This window comes from Megascapheus bottae, chromosome 4 (genome assembly GCF_031878675.1).
Source record: "Megascapheus bottae isolate mThoBot1 chromosome 4, mThoBot2.hap1, whole genome shotgun sequence".
NCBI lineage: Eukaryota > Metazoa > Chordata > Mammalia > Rodentia > Geomyidae > Megascapheus > Megascapheus bottae.
The window spans coordinates 13,774,418-13,794,077 of NC_143512.1; the positions used below are offsets into that span (position 1 = coordinate 13,774,418).

General features: G+C 44.1%; 1 non-coding gene across 1 annotated transcript; it reads right to left on the reverse strand.

Moving 5' to 3' along the window:
- Positions 1-8,080: 8,080 nt before the first annotated feature.
- LOC150064056 (small nucleolar RNA SNORA74) lies at positions 8,081-8,278 on the reverse strand. Its single transcript, XR_016535303.1, has one exon. It is a non-coding gene; the product is annotated as a small nucleolar RNA SNORA74 (small nucleolar RNA).
- Between the last annotated feature and the right edge of the window lie 11,382 nt (positions 8,279-19,660).

Below are 19,660 nucleotides of genomic sequence, written 5' to 3' on the forward strand. Positions count from 1 at the left end.
TGTGTGCCATGTGGGACTAAGGCACAGTTCCCACAGGAGAGCCACATGGCACATCCAGGTCTTCGAGAGCCAATTGATGATAATTAACTTGTATGGGTTTTGCCATCAGGGTATCTACATGCTGCTTTATGAATGAAACAAGCCTATTAACAATACATGGTCCAATCATGGCAACAAAAAGAAGGGCAAAAAGGGGTCCAAGGAAGGGGAGGAGATAGGGTAAAATCCTATCAAGCCCGCTCAAGAGCAGATTTTCAAATAATTCCCTGTGTCTTTTTTCTAAATCTTCCTGTAATTTTTGTGCGAACAATACTCGATTTGTTGGCATAAAAACAGCAACGTTCTTCCCAAGGCCTAGCAAATACCTCCTTGAGCAGCAGTCAGAAGATCTAAACCTCTTCTGTTCTGAAGGACTACTTCTGCAAGAGAGTCTATTTGGTCTTGTAGATCATTAATGGTGCCTGATAGGGTTTGTACATCATCTATAAGTTGTTGGGATAGGGTAAGAATGTATAGCTGTGCCTAAGCCGGCCGTTCTCACAGCAGTCACTATGCCCAAACTTACAAGAGGTGGCAGGACCTGAACAGCTCGCTTGTTTCTTTTTACCAGGGTATCTAGGCTAGCAATAGGTAAGGGCTTGTGCCCTGACACAATACTTATATCAGGGAATAATAAGGCAAGAACGCAGTCACCTGTCCAATTGAGTGGTAGTCTGGGATAGGCCAGGTTTCCTCCACAGACAATTACTGTGCCATTAGGAGGGCAAAGAGACGGGGTAGGTACCAACATCAACATCCATGGTATTGTTTTGCATTGCTCCTGAAAAACAAGTTGTAAAATTACCCATAGGCTGTACCCTAAAAGGGAGGCCAGGGGAGCACATATCCTTAGCACTTATACTATAATTGGCAGAAATAGCTAAAGGCATAACCGCCCCCGCTGCCAGGCAAAGCCAAAAATCACTAGCAAGAGTGGGGTTAGAACCATTTAGTAATAAATAAGTGGTGTTTAGGATATCCATTGTATTTGTATCTAATTCTAAAACCTGAGATTTGGGCAAGGTTAGGGCATGATACACAAGCTTAGGCAATTGGGGTTTTAGTGAATTCAGTACTTGAGTATGTTTAACAGCATCTGTGGGCCCTCCTCCATCGGATACGCCTGTAGGGGCCTTAACGGGCCAGCAAGAGGGTTTGCCAACAGTACCTTCATAGCCGGCAAGCTGTAACTGGGTATGGTACCCTGTATGTCCAAAAAGGCCGTTGGTCACATGTGTGGCTGTTCCTCCAGGAGAAGCTGTTTCTGTCAGGGATGCTTGGAAATACTGAAGGCCTTGTTTGCCCAAATAGAGGCTGATGTATAGTAAGAACTGTGCACTGCTGTGGTATATGTGCAAGATGCAGAGCAATTCTGCCTAGCTTGGCCTGGGGTAGGGGGAACTATTTTTGGTTTATTTTTGCAAATCCATCTAGGTCTGTGGAATCCTACAGATTCGGTATTTCTCTCCGCGCGGAGGTAGGCCACCTTAGTTGTGCAGTCAACTGTTTGAGTATAACTACTGGGGGCCTCAGACCAATATCCTCCTCTACATTCACAGGGAGGACCAAAAAGAATCTCACGGATATTGGATGATGGGGGACCGAAGCCTCCATATACAAACTTCTGTAATAAGAATACTTAAAACATGGCCCTCATCAGGACTTTTAACTGCATCTCTAGCTTGTCAAAACACAGGGATGACTGCTAAAATTTGTTCTATTTCGCAAGTGGTACCACTTGGCCAATTCACAAATTACCGGGATGGCTATAATAGAGCAAGGACAAAACAATAAGATGTCCCAGAATGATGAACAGGATTTTCCAGCCAAGTTTTTCCATGTGGCACCTGTAAAAAAGGAAAGATTCTCAGGGCCCGCTATAGGCTCTGGAGAGGGATTATTAAGCTTTAGGGATCTCACTGGTTGGTCGCTGGTCATCATCTTCTACCGTACTGTCAGTTGCTTTTAGAAGCCTTTCAGGCAGCCGTTGAGCTAACCCTTCAACATGGTTGAACACACATGCTGATCCTCATCCCCATATCAGGACAGGATCTGATCCTTTCCATTGAAATGTTAATGGATCCTTCCACATCTGTCTTGCTTGTTCCCTGGTCATTTTAAATATAAGGCGGTGGGCTTGGGCGTTTAAATGATGTAAAGTATGAGCTTGTTGGGCCTGGGCTAGAGGATCAGGTTGCACGTAAAAAACCTGTTCAGTAGCTAAATCAGTTAATTTATTGCCTGCAAGAAGGGGTCCAGGAAGTTCAGTATGGGCCCGGACATGCCTAACATAAACGGGCACTGTCTATGATGTATATAGGATTGAATTAGAGAAAAGGGGGGGTGGGAAGGATTGGTGTTAGGTTTAATATAGGGAAGTCTCAAGTAAAGGAATAGAATGAGCAATATAGGCACTATCCGCATACAAATTAAAAGATTGGTTGGGGAGTTGTGCAAAGACTTGCAGAATGGCAAAAAGCTTCACCAATTGGGGTGAAGTTTTAAGGTTTGTTTATGGAGGTGACCTTGCCTTGAATGGAAAAGGCTACTTGCCCACTTGAACTATTGGCAAACACCATGTAAGGGCGGCTATTCAATGGCCTGTCGGGAGCCCAGATCACCACACTTGTCAAGGAAGACGCTGCGAGACCAGCTCTATGCAAAAACAAGACTTTATTCCAGCATGGTCGGGCTCACAGCATGACCCCAAAAACTGGCCAGAGGCTGCGAGCCCCGAGATTTTGAGGATGGTCCTATATAGGACTCCATTGCTCATCACTACAAAGTCCGCACGCTGCTAGCCAACCATCTTGAAGCACAATATGGTCTGCACACAGGCAGCAAATCCTTTTGCAACAAGCCATGCTTTACCCAATCATTTGAGTAGAGATGTGTGTAGAGTATATGCCCTAATATGGGCTGACCAGATGTACGTGCCAGGCTGAATGTTTCTGTGAGTCCTTGGAGTGGGGAGATGACCTTTAACATTCTTGGTTTGCTGCCTTTAGGGCCTGGGTGGCCTAACTGCCAGCCAGCTGCAGAGCGGGCTCTGCAGCAGCCCTTCATTCTCCCTTTCTTTTTATGTGCGTCCTCTAATCCTAGAGACCAGTTTTCGTGCAGGGGCTCATATTGTTGTCTGAGTTTCACCTCTACCATCCTGTCCCTTATGAAGGCAAGGCCTGATTGTCAGTAATAGGAGAAGGATGATAAGTAGCCCTGCTAGGGTAGAGAGTAGCGCAGTAAGCCATGGAAGCTGCGACCACGAGGTGTCTCTGGCAGCCATGTCCCGTTCTCGTTGCTTCAGCCGCTTACGAAGTTTGGCCATGGAGTCACGCACTACCCCAGTATGATCGGCGTAAAAACAACATTCTTCCTTTCGGGCTGCACACGAATCGAGCCCTCTCCGATTTTGGAGTACAGCGTCTGACAAGGCAAGAGAGGTTTCGAGAGGAGAGATGGAGGCTTCTAGTCCCCGTAGATCCTCAGCCATTGCAGCCCTGAGTTGCTCTACCTGCCGATATCCCTGCACATAGGCAGCACTCCCCACTCCTGCCCTGGCTATGCCTGCAGCAGTTCCTGGCTCCATGAGGACAGCTAGGGTCATAGTAACAGGTTCTCTTTTGTATCTCTGCGTTAAGCCTTCCACCTGTTCCTCGAAGGAGAGAGAGTCATGGTATATAACCCGAGGATACAGATGTACCAGTACGCAGAAGCCAGTCTGATTAAGTAATGTTGTTGAGACACAAGGGGTTAGGCCGGATGTGCAGGCCCACCATCCGTCGTCTGCAGGTGCCAAGTACTTTCCGTTCCCGATGGCCTTTTCTATGTGAGCACAGAGATGGCTCATCTCAGGGGGTGGTATGCCGAGGCACAGGCCCTGTCCGGACACCTCAGATAGGGTCAGCCGACTGGCTCCTTGTTTCCCCCATGCGCATGAGTCAGTGATGTTATAAGTCCCATTATAAGCTGTCCCTTCATAGTAAGGGGGTGTTTCAGAAAGGCAAAGCCAACAGGATTGAGTGAGGTCCCCCCTGGTGGAATTGAGGGCAAAGTAGGCTCCCTGGATAAGATTGAACAAGGGGGTAGTGGGGAATGTAAGGGGCGGCCTCATGGCTGCGGATGGTTGAGGAATGCTGCTGCTGGGGGCTGCTGTAATCAGGGTTACGTTTCCCTGTGGTGTGGCCGCAGGTCTGACCGGAGGCCCTTGGGGATGAGGCCGGATAGCGGGGTTTGGACCTACTACCACTGGGCGGATCTGGGGCTTTTGGCGGAGGGTGAGTTTAAACCACAGTCCCTCATCATTCCCCTCTTTGTAAAGGCGCAGCCCCCAAATCTGTCCCTTTTGCCACTGGGGTAGGTTCTCAGCCCTTTGCCCCGAGGATGTGAAGGTAATGGACAAAGGATTACAAAGGACAGTTTCAGAGCAGGACTTACTTTTGCCCCTCTTGACTTGGATCCAATCGTGGCTGGAGGATGGGTTCCAGTAGGCTTGCCCAGTAGTCTCACACCCCCATTTAGCACAGTATAGGGATTCGGGTCCCCCACATTTTAAAGCCTGGGCCCTGCTCCTTCTGTCACTAGGACAGACGTAGAACTCTAACCCGCTGAGTTCGGAACGCGCTTGTGGGGTTGAGCACCCATACCAAGGAGGAGGGTTTACATTTGTCCTCCATTTTAAGTTTATAGGGTCTTCCTGTTCTGGAATATCCCATGTTTCTAGTCCCATGAAGAGCTGGCAAAGGTCAGGCGTCAAGGTGGGCCACCAGGTACCCGGGGTATAATTGCCTGCCTTTGCCCAAATTACCTGCCCTGTGGGATTGGATACTTCCCAAATCAGGGGGCTGGGGGCATGGAGGTTGATTGCCAGACCACAGGGCGGTAGTAGCAGGGAGAGCAGGACCAATTCGGCGGACAGGAAGCCTAAGGGGGTTTTCAGTCTTCTCCAGTTTCCAATCCGCTCCTGGCTGGGGCGCCAGTTTAAGATGGGAGGCATGGATCCAGGTGGCCAGGCCATCTACCTTCACAGCAGTAGGGGTTGTTAATGTCACCAGATAAGGTCCTTTCCACCGAGGTTCTAGGGTCTGAGCCTGATGTCTGCGGACGTATATTGAATCTCCAACCTGGTAGCGGTGGGGTATCTGGAGGTTGTTGTTGCCCGGCTGGTAGGCAGCGGTGAGTTGTTTCCAGACCAGGCGCTGTGCTGTTTCAAGAGCCTTTAGTCTGGCAGCTAGAGGTGTAGACAAAAAAGTTAGATCATTAAACAAACACAAGTTCCTCACCGGAGGGGGGTGGGCACTGTACAAGATTTCAAAAGGCGTCAAATTTAGTAAAATAGATGAGGGAGTGTTCCGGGCTCGGAACAGGGCGTAAGGTAGGAGCATCGTCCAGTCCTTCCAGCCAGTTTCTACAGTTAATTTGGTTAAGGTCTCCTTAATTGTTCTGTTCATCCTTTTTACCTGCCCTGAACTCTGGTGTCGGTAAGCACAATGCAATTTCCAATTTGTGCCCAGAACCTTGGCTAGACCCTGACTTATTTGAGCCACAAAGGCCGGCACATTATCTGACCCTATTGTACGGGGGAGACCAAACCTGGGAAAGATCTCTTCCATGATTTTTTGACCACCGTTTGTGCCGTCTTCCTTTTAGTAGTTCATCCAGAGAAGGTGTCTACCATTACTAGTAAATACCGCTGCCCACCTCGGGCTGGGGTTATCTCTGTAAAATCAATCTCCCAATGTTGCCCTGGGCGAGTTCCTCTTAGTCTTTTTCCACTAGTGACTGACCTACCGGCTGGGTAGGCGTTTACTTCCTGAAATGCTTTGCAACTTGCCATGATGTCTTGAACTAGCTTCATTCCTGCTGAGTGACTAATGTCATAGGGCTGCCCTCTTAAAAGGTCGAGCATCTTTTTGGGCCCCAGGTGGGCGAGTTTATGAAGAGTCTGGAGGTAGGACTGGGCTTGTTGCTCTTTGGTGCCTTCCTGTTCACCATTCTCCTGTCCTGTCTCAGCCACCTGGATTGGTATGGTCAGGGAGGTCAACAGCCCCCGTTGATATACGGCTCTGTGTATGTGGGCAGTAGCAAATCCATAAATAGTTAGCAATGGAGGAAAAAAATAAGAGCCGGGGGAAGGTATTGCTTTCCAGGCCTGTAATGCAGCGAGCTGGATCTGTGCCAACACCCAGGGGAAAACCTGGTTTGATGCTCATTAGTATTATAGGGGGCCTGTCCTAATTTTTGAGCGTCCATTTGGCCATTTCTGGCTTAAGTACATTACTCTTTTTCTTGTTCCTGACATCTTTCTGTATAATCAGCTTTCCAGGAAAGATATTGACCTCGGCTAAGAACTGCTTTTGCTAGGGTTTCCCAATCATTAGTTGTGAGATATTGTGAGAGACAAAGTAAAAGGGGCAGTTGGCCCCTAGGAGGAAACAGTGCTCTTCAGTTCTTTAATTTGTTTAAATTTAAACGGCTGGTAATTCTGAGTTTTGATGATTACTCGGGGGTCTCTCTTTCCCTCTTCTGACTCCCCCTCACTCTGACTATCGGTATGTCCTTTTAGCTGGGATGATATGTCTAAATCAAGCTGAAGCAAGGCCTGCAATATAAATCAGGCTGATCCTTTCTTGCCTTGAAAAGGGTAGAAAGGAATTTTGTTTCCTGTTTAACTGTTTCATTGCTCGCTGAGTGGTGTGGAGATTCTGAGAGGGAGGCGTCAAATCAGCACTGATGGGACCAAAAATCAGAGGCGCAGAGCCATAAGGAGGGGGATTGTAACCGCTGTATCGGTTTCTCTCATAGGCGGCAGCGGCTTCCTCTAGGGAGGTTTGGTCCTCAGGGGGAGCTATTAAAATGGGGTATAGGGATTTTCTATGAGGAGTAGGGCTTTCCACCATGGGCATGAAGATAGAAACTGAAGGACAGGGGGATGGGGAATGGACAGTGGCAGCTATTGATTTAATATCAGGAATAGGGGTATGCGACCGCGACGATGCGATGCTTTTGCAAAAATCATCTCCATCTTTTATGGCCTGTGAAGCATCAGGTTGAACATGCTTTATCTCAACAACCTCTCTAATTAAATTCCAGTAAGTGAAAGCAGTTACAGGGACTTTCTCTGGTTCAAAAATTTTGTAATAAACCAAGAGGGGGGTTGGGGGAGGGTAATGGGGACCAAGACATGTGAAAGGTTATCAATGTATGTGAATTAATGCACCTTCTATCTGGCAAATGTCATGTAACCCTTTTATTAATTACAATAAAAAATATATAAAAAAATTTTATAATAGTTCTGTAAAGAGTCCCTACACACTTCCACCAAGCCTCACTGATAGTGTCTTCCTGAGGGAGCCACGGGCATATTATCAGAGGAGGACAAAGAAATTGGTGAGATCCTTCTTTTTAACCCTAATCCCTTGTGTTTGAGTGAAGCCTTACCAAACAACTCTTGTTTACTAAGTTTCTGTCCCATTTCATTGAATTTCTCCTACCTTGGCAGTGGACGCCGGCGGGTATTCCTCACCCTCTGAATATGGGGTGGTTTGTCTACGTAGTCCTTAGTGGCGGTGCTTTAGGTCGGATTTCCCATTTCCTCGAACCCCACGTTTGGCACCAACTGCCCCGCCTGCGGCGTTCTGTCAACTGGGCCAGAGAGGGAACTGTACCTATATGAGACAAGCAAGTTAAGAGACCCTGAGGCAGTTTCCAACAAACAGTTTCCAGTATCACTGCTGTACTTGTTTCCTATGATCCTCCATTTCTGCCCATTACCCTCCCAAAGAAGAAAGAAAAAACAGCATGATCAACAACAACAAAAACCTTGTTTCTATTTCCTGGAATTCATTTTTGTAAATATTTTATATCAGTTGCATATAGGCATTGTACCAATTTCAGTGCCCATAGCCACTCTCATCTGTTGCACATTTTTCAGTGGCAGCACAATCGTAATTTACTGTTTGAGCTGGTATAGTAAGTTTGCATTTCTGCTCTTTGACAGGCAAATATTTTATCACTCATCTTTTCCAAACAACAATTAAAAAAAAATGTTTGCACCCAGACTAGGACTAACTCCACAGGAGAAGTCATTCCACTCTCAGAGGTGCAAAGCACTGTCCAAAGGCACCTTACCCCAACACCAAAACAGTGTATGGAACAAACCTCAAAAGACAGTGTTTGTTTTTCCAACAGTGTAACACAATCACAGGCATCACAGTAGCCTGGATAGCTGACAACTGCTGGATTAAACAACTTTGAATTCTTGTTTCAAACACATGTACTCCAATTACGAGGCACAAATACTGGCATCACTAGTTGGATTCTGATTATAAAACAAGTATAAAATAAAACTTGTTAGAGGGAAATTTCCTGATACCTATTAGCTAATTAACAAGCCTGGATCAAAAAAAAGAAAAAAAAGACAATTACCTGTTCTCTATTTAAAAGGGTGAAGACATTCTCCATTCAAGACATCCTAAAAAGAAAGGAAACAAATAAGGTTTACTGATTTAGTATATGTATAGAATGACTATAGTAACAATCCATTCTATTTCCAAATCGCTAGATAATTAGGTTAAAATTGTAAAAGGCATAGGGCTGGGTGCATGGCCTAGAGGTTGAGTGCTTGCCTAGCATTCATGAAACCCTGGGTTTGATTCCTTGCTATCATATGCACAGAAAAAGCGAGAAGTGGTGCTATGGCACAAGTGATAGAGTACTATCCTTGAGAAAGCCCAAGGACAGTGCCTGAGTTTAAGCAGAAAAGAAAGGGACAGAGGAAGAAACAAAGGAGAGAAAGAAAAGAGCAGAAGTGGTGCTGTGCCTCAAGTGGTAGAGTCTTAAAGGTCAAGGAACAGTGCCCAAGCCTTGAATTCAAGCCCTAAGACTGGCCAAAAGAAAAAAAAGATATTGAAGACAAAATGAGGCCTATTTCCTATGGATTTCACTGTTCAAAATACTAGAGTAAAACAGTAGCTCAGACTTTCATGTATACAGGTAGAAACAATTTGGTTGACTATAAGGTTTACTAGCTACCTTGATCAACAATTCCCACTTTTGAGAATGTAAGCTTATTCACCCTCTGGAAAGCAGTATGGAGGCTCTTCATAAAAATAAACATAGAACTACCCTATGATCCAGCAATTCCACATCTGGGCATTTATCTAATAAAATACAACCAAGGTTACAGTTAAACCATCACTTAAATAGTAACAGCAATTCCATATTGTTTTTAATTAAAATTAATGAGATTTATCTACACAGTAAAAAGAAATTTAAGGGAAAAAAAAAAAAGAATTCCCACTTTTAGGGCCGGGAGTTTGGCCTAGCATGCACGAAGACCCGGGTTGGATTCCTCCGTACCACATACACAGAAAGAAGCCAAAGTGGTGCTGTCGCTCAAGTGGTAGACTCTAGCCTTGAGAAAGTCCAAGGACTGAGTTCAAGGCCCAGTACTGACAAAACAAAAATTCCCATTATTTGCATTTCCCCCACCAATAAGCACTACCATCCTCTAAACTCCCTGGATGTCATCAGTCTCAAGAACATACATGTAGGGGCCGGGAGTTTGGCCTAGTGGTTAAAGGATGCACGAAGACCTGGGTTCGATTCCTCAGTACCACATACATAGAAAAAAGCTGGAAGTGGTGCTGAGGCTCAAGTGGTAGAGCTCTAGCCTTGAGAAAGTCCAAGGACAGTGCTCAGGCCATGAGCCCAAGCCCAAGACTGGCAAAAAAAAAAAAAAACATACATGTAAAAGGATATTCACTTAACATCTGTGTTACTCACTCAATATCTCAACACTTGAAGAGACTTTTCAAGAGAAAGACCAAAATAGGCTTTAATAATTCTTTGCCACCCCACCCCTTCGGCAATTCATCCACTGCAATAAGCTAGGATGTCCAGAATTACTAAGTATAAGTGATTTCTTAGAACTAATGTGTAACATCCTAAAACAACATTTTCTGCAAATAGCATTTTAATGCTACTGTACAGGAGCAACAATTGTAGTCACCCCTGAAAATCAGCACCAACATAATATCAGCTTAAAACGGAAATTAGTAAGGTTTTTTAAAAAACTAATGCAAATATTTTTCTAAAATAGGCTGTTGCATACATTAACTAATTACAAGATTTTTTTTTCTTTATTGTTAGGGTGATGTACAGAGGGGTTGCAGTTACTCTCATCAGGTAGACAAACTTTCTTTAATATTTTTCAGTGCTTTTATTTACTATGCACTTTTTCTGAAATATTTTTGTAACACTGTAGTTCCTTTGTAATTAAGTTTCGGATTTAAAACCCGTTAGCTTTGTAAATGAAAATGCAGGCTTCTTGTCCTGGTATATTGCCCTTGCATCTGCAGCTGAAGCTGGAAATCTCATTGATGCTCTAGTTACCATTCATTTTCTTCACGGTTCACAAAAGAATGTGAAATTCAGTGAATGTTGTTTAAAAAAAAAATCCTGTTGGGAAATGAATCTCATTTCACCAAAATTATGTCTTTCCACTAAAATGATACAAGTTGAAGACACATCAATCACTCTGAAATTGGAAGACCTCACTACTTAAGGTTCCACAGTGCCTTAATCGACTGAACTCTAGGTTACCCTCTTAAATTTATTCCCCCATTTTGGGGGAGGGGTCAGGTTTTGTTTTGGGTGTTTTTTGTTTGTTTTCTCTTTTTCTTTTCAATGTTGGGGGATGGCCATTCTAACTATTGTTGAATGTCTGTTTTGGGAAGGTACAACAAGAAAATAAAGAATATATGAAGGGAGAGACTGATTATCTCCCCCCCCCCAAAAAAAGGGACCATGAAGACTGGGACGGGCTCTGGTGGCTAACTATAATCCTTCCTAACTATAAGAGGCTGAGACCTCAGATTTTTAGCTCAGTCCCAGTCCAAGAGACTAAAGTCTATTAACTTAAGTTTGAATAGGCTGCTACCTGTAATCCTAGCTACTGAAGAGGCTGAAACCTAAAGATTATGGTTTGAAGCCAGCCCAGGTAGAAAAGTCCAATGTATCCCCCCTGTATATCACCTTTATGACAAATACCAAGAGCCTGGGAATTTGGCCTAATGGTAGAGTGCCTCTCTAGAAAGCACCAAGTGGTAGTGCTTGCTTTGAGGAAAGCCCAAGGACAGTGCTCAGGCCGTGTTCATGCCTCAGGACTAACAACAACAACAACAACAAGAAATTGTGGTTCTCCTATTAGAGCCTTAGCCTTATATATAGAAGGTCCAGGATAGTATCCAGGCTGAGTTCAAGCCCCCAGAAAAGCATTACCTGAACAATAAGGATCTGTTTACTTATTTCCCATTAATGAACCCAAATCAGAAAGACAGTCTATCTTTAAGTTTCCTGACAGTGCACAAAGTATGTTACCAGCAATTCTGGGCAGGGGCTTGGAGTTTGGCCTAGTGGTAGAGTGCTTCCCTAGCATGCACGAAGTCCTGGGTTTGAATCCTTAGTCCCACATATATTGGAACAAGTAGGAATTGGTGCTAAGGCTCAAGTAGTAGAGCTCTATCCTTGAGAAAGTTCAAGGTCAGTGCTCAGGCCCTGAGCTCAAGCTCAGGACTTGCAAAAAAAAAAAAAAAACCCACAAAACTGAGCAGCCAGGCGAGGTGGCGTAGCCTGTAATCCTAGCTACTCAGGAGGGTGAGATCTGAGAAGCAAGGTTCAAAGGCAGCCCAGGCACAAAAGGACTTGAGACTCTTATCTCCAATTAACCCCTAGAAAAGCAAAGTGGGGCTTGGCTCAAGGGTAAAGCAGTAACCTTGAGCTGAAGAGCTTAGGGACAGTACCCAGGCCCATGTCAAGCCCCACGACCCACCAGAAATAAGTAAATAAATTTCTGGACAGCTAAGTCTGTATCTGGCAAAACAATTTAAGCAAGATTCAAAGATTAACAGGAAAGCATATTGGAGGAAAAAAGCATGAGCTGGGCAAGGTGGCTCACACCTGTAATCCTAGCTACTCAGGAGGCTTGGATCTGAGGATCTTGGTTCAAAGCCAGCCTGGGCACTAAAGAACATCGAGAATCTTGACTACTAGAAAATGGGAAGTGGGACTGACACTCAGGAGTAGGCTGGTAGCCTTGAGCTGAAAAGCTCAGGGACGGCACACAATCACAATTTGTGCCTCATTATTTACCCATAAAGAAACAAAAAGATTCAATAGTACTTGGGTCCATATCAGCCATCTTAGTTACAAAGCTTGGTCATGGTGCTTGAATTTTCAGTGCTGTCCATATTTTCCTATTTCTTTTCTACCCTCCATTTAGCTGTCATCTTGGTTTTTTTTTTTTGCCAGTCCTGGGCTTGAGCTCAGGGCCTGAGCACTGTCCTTGGACTTTCTCAAGGCTAGAGCTCTAACCACTTGAGCCTCAGCACCATTTCTGGCTTTTTTCTATGTATGTGGTACCGAGGAATTGAACCCGGATCTTCCTGCATACTAGGCAAGCACTTTAACCACTAGGCCAAACTCCCGGCCCTCATCTTGGTTCTTATTTACCAGCTTATCCTCGTATCTTCAAGGTACACAGGCTTCAACTTCCTGATTTCCTTTCTCCTAATAACTCTCATTTTCAGTGAAAGCAAAATCCTAGTAACTTCCCCTCTCTTTCGTGACGTATTAATACACTCCTGTCTGGCTTACTTTTCCTGTAATGTGTAATTCAGGTAATTTTATACTGCCCACACCCGTTAAACCAGAAAGACTGATAAGGTGTGAATTTTAGGTCTCTGGCTGCAAGCCATGTTTTAACAGATTTAATCTTTGTGTGTGGGGGGGAGGAGGGGAGGGGGTCTTGGGGCTTGGACACGTCCCTGAGCTCTTCAGCTCAAAGCTACCGCCCTCCCCTTGAGCCAAGTCTCACTTCTAGCGGTCAATTAGAGTCTCAGGTCCTTTTGTGCCCAGGCTGGCTTTGAACCTGGATCCTCGGATCTCTGCCTCCTGAGTAGCTAGGATTACAGGCATGAACCACTGTGGGCTCAGATTTAATGTTAATGAATAAATTAACTATGCTGACATTCTGGTATAGTTAACTACAGATTTGGCATGAACCAGGCCCAGAATGCCAACCAGCTATTGGCTGCTGTTCTCCCAGCAGTGTAACACATGCCTAGGTACAATGTCCAACCTAGGCAGCTGCCTACAGCTGGGGCAAAAGATAATCTGAGTTGTACTCACCTCACATGTACCTGAAGCCCACAATTGGCTATTCTGAAAGCAAAGCACTCTAGGTTAGTCTTAACATTAAAAAAAACAAACAAACACATTTGCAACTTACTCTAAAGCTGGACACACACAAATAGTGGACAATAAAACTGCTTATCCTAACTCATTTAAATTTCCTTTTCATTACCTTTGTATCATAGCAGTTCAGCAGCAATCGTACCAACAAGTAATGCTAAATTTGTCTCTAGCACTTACTACCTAAGTAAGAGTCAGGGACAGCACCCAGGCCCTTCACTTAAAAAAAATTTATTTCTACACACCCACCATCATGATTAACCCTGTCCATGTAAGGCCATACTTTTTTGGGCCCATTCTTAGATTCTCCATCTAAGTCTCATCCAAACAAATATTTTTTAAAAAAATATTTTGTGGTTGTTGGGCTTGAACTCAGAGCCAGGGAGTTGTCTTCGAAATCTTCTGCTTAAGGCCCACATTATTAAGCCACAGGCCCACTTCCTATTTTCTGGTGGTTAATTGGAACATTTTTGCGCGCGGGCCGGCTTTTGAACCGTGATCCTCAGGTCTTGGCCTCCGGAGTAGCTAGATTACAGGCTTGAATTACCAGCGCCTGGTACATCCAGACAATTCGAACGAACAGTAACAAAAAAGATTGAGTTGAGGTTTACCGGTCAGGCCTAAAAACGGAGTGTAAAACTGGCCTTCCCCTTTCAGGGCCGGTCCCGCCCAAGCACGTGGACCTCACAAACCTTCCCGAATCTCTGACCGCCGGCGCCTGGAAAGAAGCTTTCGAGACTGGCTTGATTCTCGATGGGCGAATTTCCACTAACAACCCAGGAGGCGACTTTGGGATTTGTTTCCCTGCTTTCTCTACAAGACGCCCAACAAGTCCCGGCCGCAAAGAAACAAACCTTAATGGATCTTCTAGTAACCCTGCAGAACACCTCCCACCTTCTTTCCGTCCCAGGGCTATAATGTTCCAAGGCTTCTTCCCCATAATCTGGCCCACTCTCACCAGCACGTGTCCGGAGCACAGTGAAACGCTACCACCGCCGTACAGGGCCAGAGAGGAAAGGGCAGCAGGAAGCGGAAAGGAGCCCCGCCCCAGAGCGCGGGGCGGGGATTAGGGGCGGGGTTTCTCGCGCAAGAGAAACAAAGAAAGTAATGGAGTGGAGTTATGGACTGGAGCTTACGTCTTGGATGCTGGGAAGGGGCTGGAGCTTGACCAACCTATATATTTGTAGGGTAAAGTTCCGTTTTTTATGTTAAAAGGGCGCTGGGCTACTTGCTACCACATTCTTTGTGGTAGTGGGAACAGACTGGGTATCTGCCTGCTTTTAATGTAGCTGAGTGGTGGGTTCCTTGCACACACGTGGTGTCTTTTGGTAGCTTTAGCCCATGATTTTGCAGACCCCACGCAGATCCTCTTGCTGGGGTTCTGTAACTGGAACAATGGATCTCCCACCACCCCAGTACACATGTGCAGGTCATCTTGGTCCGGTCTCCAGTCAGTTCTATTACTTATCCCTGAAGTATCCCTGGTGTCCTGTAGTGGAATCCCCCCCGCCCCCCCGCCCCCTGCCCCGTTCTGAAGCTTGAAACTCAGGGCCTGAGCACTGTCCTTGGGCTTTCTCAAGGCTACCACTCTACCACTCGAGCCACAGCTCCACCTCCGGCTTTTTCTGTGTATGTGGCACCCAGAGCTTCACGCATGCCAGGTATGAAGCACTCTACCACTAGGCCCCACTCCCAGCCCTATAGAGGAATTCTTAGCTGACTTGCAGGGTTGGGGGGCAGGGGGAACTGATTTTCTCTGGCAAGTTTTTGCTCCTCTCATGCCAAAGAGGCCATATGAGTCGGAACAGACACCACTCCACATTATCCCCATAATGTGGGGGTAATTTCTCCTGAATGCTGACACTTTCTTCACCAGTTAAGTCATGATTCTGTCCAGCTAGATGGATAGTATTGCTAGGGTCCAGCAGGCAGGCCTACCAACAGTAATTTCTAAATCCATTTTATAATTCCCTAAATTGTAGATTTTCTCTCTTCTCAACTCCCTTGTTTAGCATTTTAGGGACTCTACTGAGCTATTGTGCCTGGCACTATAGCCAGGCAAACCCCTGGGAATCAGCCACAGCCCTTGACAAGTGCCAACACGTTTTATTACCTATTTTCTCTGCTCTTTTCTAATAGGAAAAAAAAATGATGCTTCTTGTGCACTCCGACCCTATCATAATCTCTCCTATAAATAAATAAATTCATCCCCCAATGGAGTTCCAGAAAGACTATAGGGCCAAAGAACCACTGGAAAAATGACAAGCCCCAGCCCTCCCCTGTTCTAATGGAGTTGGCTGGGAAAGGGCTTACATAAGTACAGTAATTTATAAAGTCACATGGTTAGCGTTGGGCTTGTAGGCAGGAGCACTGTTTTGCAGTTAAATAGGAATGTGCCTAAAGACTGTTGCCTTAATCAAAGCAGCATCTGGCTGTCACAGTGTGTTCATAAAGGAGGGTTATGTGAGCTATAAACCCAAGCAGATTGGGTGGGTAATTGTCCTGCAGAGCTCTGCCAAAGGAGAAATTACATTGACATCTCATATATTTTGTTATCTTCACTTCCAAACCCATGAAGTGGAAAATGCAGAGCAATCCTGCTCATGAAAAGATGAGGTGTGTGTGTGACAGAGAGAAAGAGAGGCATAGAGAAACAGAAAAGAAGAGACAGTAACAGCACAGAAAATAAGACAGGAGTGTTTTCTTTTTCTTCTTGTTCTTTTTTTTTTTTTTTTCCCAGTTGTGGGGCTTGAACTCAGGGGTTTGGTACTGTCTTTGGATGCTTTTTGCTCAAGCTAGCGCTCTGCCACCTGAGCTACTGTCCCTGAGCTCTTCAGCTTAAGGCTAGCACTTTACCACTTGAGCCACAGCACCACTTCTGGCTTTTTTTTTTTTTTTTTAATGTATGTGGTATTGAGGAATTGAACCCCGGTCTTCGTGCATGCTAGGCAAGCACTCTACTGCTATGTCAAACTCCTGGCCCCGAGACAGGAGTGATTTTGAAGAGAAAGGAGTCTATATCCTGGTGATGATTGGATTCACAAATTATTTGACGTTCAAGGCAATAGTTATATAGGGAGCGTGGAGCTGTTGACTCATAATTGTAATCTACGTATTTCCAGTACCTGAGTCCAAGCCTTAGGATCAGCACACACAAAAAACTGGTTGCTATTTTTAGGTATAGACCAGTTAATATCCAGTGGAGGAGACTTAGATGATAATTTCTTCTTTTCTGTGTTAATAATACTTTCTAAATACTTCTAAATTCTGAATTAATGGTAGTGGATTGACTTCTGGTTGTTTTTTTGTTTTGTTTTGTCCCATTTTCTAGAGGTTAATTGGAGATGAGTCACAGGTTCTTTTGTGCCCTGTCTGGCTTTGAACCTTGATCTTCAGATCTCAGCCTCCTGAGTAGCTAGGATTATAGGCATGAGCCACCTCACCCTGACTTTTGTTCTTTTACCATTACTATCAACATTTTTCTATATGTTTCTATACCTGCAAATACAAAATTGTGGAAGTAGTAACAAAATAACTATGGAGGTTGCTAAAGAAAACTAAACAACCGGGGCAGGGAGTTTGGCCTAGTGGTTAAAGTGCTTGCCTAGCATGCATGAAGACCCGGGTTCGATTCCTCGGTACCACATACATAGAAAAAAGCCGGAAGTGGTGCTGAGGCTCAAGTGGTAGAGCTCTAGCCTTGAGAAAGTCCAAGGACAGTGCTCAGGCCCTGAGCTCAAGCGCAGGACTGGCAAAAAAACAAAAAAACAAAAAAACCTAAACAACCTGCAGCTAGATGGAAGGCAAAGGATGAGGGTAAGCCAATTTGCTTGCAGTCTGTCCACATAACGAGAAGTCTCATCACTCTTCTACCTATCCTCTCCCTGCTGATGTCTTTTGCCCTTGAGACAAAAAGAAATGAAAACACATACAATATACATACACACACACACACACACACCACTGCCACCTAGGCCACTATTGTTTGATTCCATTTGTGTGTACTATGGTTTGAATGTAGTTTGTCTCTGACATGCTCTTGAGAGCACTGCTCTCTGAAGAAATTAATATAGTTCTCCTGGGACTGCAGTTCATTCCTTTGAGAGTAGATTTTTAAAAAGAACAAGACTGTTACTGTTTGCTCCCTGGCTTCCTCTCTCACCATATGCTCTCTCTCTCTTATATGTTACCACCATGATAATGTCATCTACCATGTTGTGACATAGCCAAGGGGGGTCATGTAAGTAAAATAAGTCTCTTTTCTTTCTATTACCAGACTCATGTATTTTGGCATAGTGACAGAAAATGCACAAAGGCTATGGAAGTTCAGTTAGGGATATTGATAGAGACAAAAAAATACATTAGAGGTTGTTTAGGGCTGAAAGGGGGACAAAGTGACAGCTAAAAGGGCTTGAGAGTTTCTTTTGGGGATGATGAAAATATTCTAGAATATTTGTAAATGGGTTAAAAATCACTGAATTATATACTTTTATATACTTAAAAGGGTAAATTGTATCGTGTATGAATGAAAACAACAGCATAGAAAACATACATTGAGACCTGAAAAAAAACTGTAGTTCTGCCCATCACTGTAGGATACATTACATATTTCCTTTCAGGGCCAGAAAACACTTTTTAATTTTTAATTAATTTACTTTATTATTATAGAGGTTATATACAGAGGGTTTTAAATTTACACACGTCAGGTAATAAGTGCTTTTCCTTCTGAACAGTACCATCTGTTACCTCATCCTCTCCCATTCCCTCCCTTTTTAAAATTTTTTAATTTAATTTTTATTTTTTTGGCCAGGCCTGAGGTTTTTAACTCAAAGCCTGGGCACTGTCCCTAAGCTTCTCTTTGCTTAAGACTAGAGCTCTACCACTTGAGCCACAGCAATACTTAGGATTTTGGGTGATTAATTGTAGATGAGAGTGTCTGGAACTTTCTTGCATAGGTTGATTTTGAATGATTCTCAGATCTCATACACCCGAGAAGGTAAGATTACAGTCATGAGCCACCAGCATCTGTCTAAAAAGAACTTTTTGTGCTGTGTTCAGTGGTTTCTTAGAGCACCTTCTGTCTATGGAAAAATGTAAGGGCTTTTAGGGCCAGCAGTACAAACAGAAGCAAAGAGGTGTGCTGCCTTCTCATGCCTCCTAATAAGGACTCAATTCAACATTTATAGTTACCTACAAGGCCAAAGGTATGTGAATCTTGAAAGAACCAGTTTCTATATTCCCTCTGTTTTTAAAATTAATTATGATAACTTCTGTATAAACAAATATAGCTCTTTTTAAAAAATATTTATTTATTTATTTATTTATTTATTTATTTATTGCTTGCCAGTTCTGGAGCTTGAACTCACAGCCTAGACTCTGTCTCTGAGCCTATCTGTGCTCCAAGCTAGCACTCTACCATTTTGAGCCCACCACTGCTTCCAGCTTTTTCTGTGTATGTGGTACTGAGGAATTGAACCCAGGATTTCATGAGTGCTAGGCAAGCAATGTGACCACTAGGTCATAGTCCTCTCTAGATGAAATACAATTTAGTTCTCTAGATGAAAGATAATTAGATACAAAGAATAGTTGCAAGGTAGCTTGGGAGTTTGGGCTTCCTCTGTTGCATGCAGGGAAACATAATGATGTCAGCAAAACAACACCAATTCCTCGGCCTTGGAGTTGAGCAAGTTCCAGCACTGGGCTCCTTCCTCACATGCCTCTAATCACCCCCCATCATTTGGTTGCTAGACTCAATTTGTTAGTCTATTTTCATACCCCTCATTTTCTCACCACCCCCACCCCCACAATGTCCAAATTGGCCCTCCAATACTGAAACCATTTGCCGGAAATTCATTAAACTGAACACATGGGAAATTACAGAGGAGATTTCACTTGTCACTTAGGCTCAAATATAGAAAGTAATTTTAAAAGGACAGTGCTGGGAGACTATTTTTATCTTGCTTGTTTGTGCTGACTTTTCTTATCTTGCTGTCATTTATTCTCTTCCTGCCTATCTCTCCTCTTCCTTGTTTTGTCTTAAACATTGACCTTTAGAAATCTTTTTTTTCTTTAGAAATCTTTTTTCACAAGTTATCCTATCTTGCTTTTTAGAGTCTGTTTTCTTTTACGCCTGTTCATTCATTTATTCATTCACTCACTCACTCTCATTCAACATATCCCCAGGTTTGAAGCTAACCTGGGCAACATAGTAAGAGCCTGTCTCTTTAAAACACATTATTAGCCAGGGTAGCTCACACCTATAATTCTAGCCGCAGAGGAGACTGATATTTGAAGATATACAGTGCAAAGCCAACCTACACAAAGTCCAGAGACATTTATCTCTAATTTAACCAGCAAAAAAACTGAAACT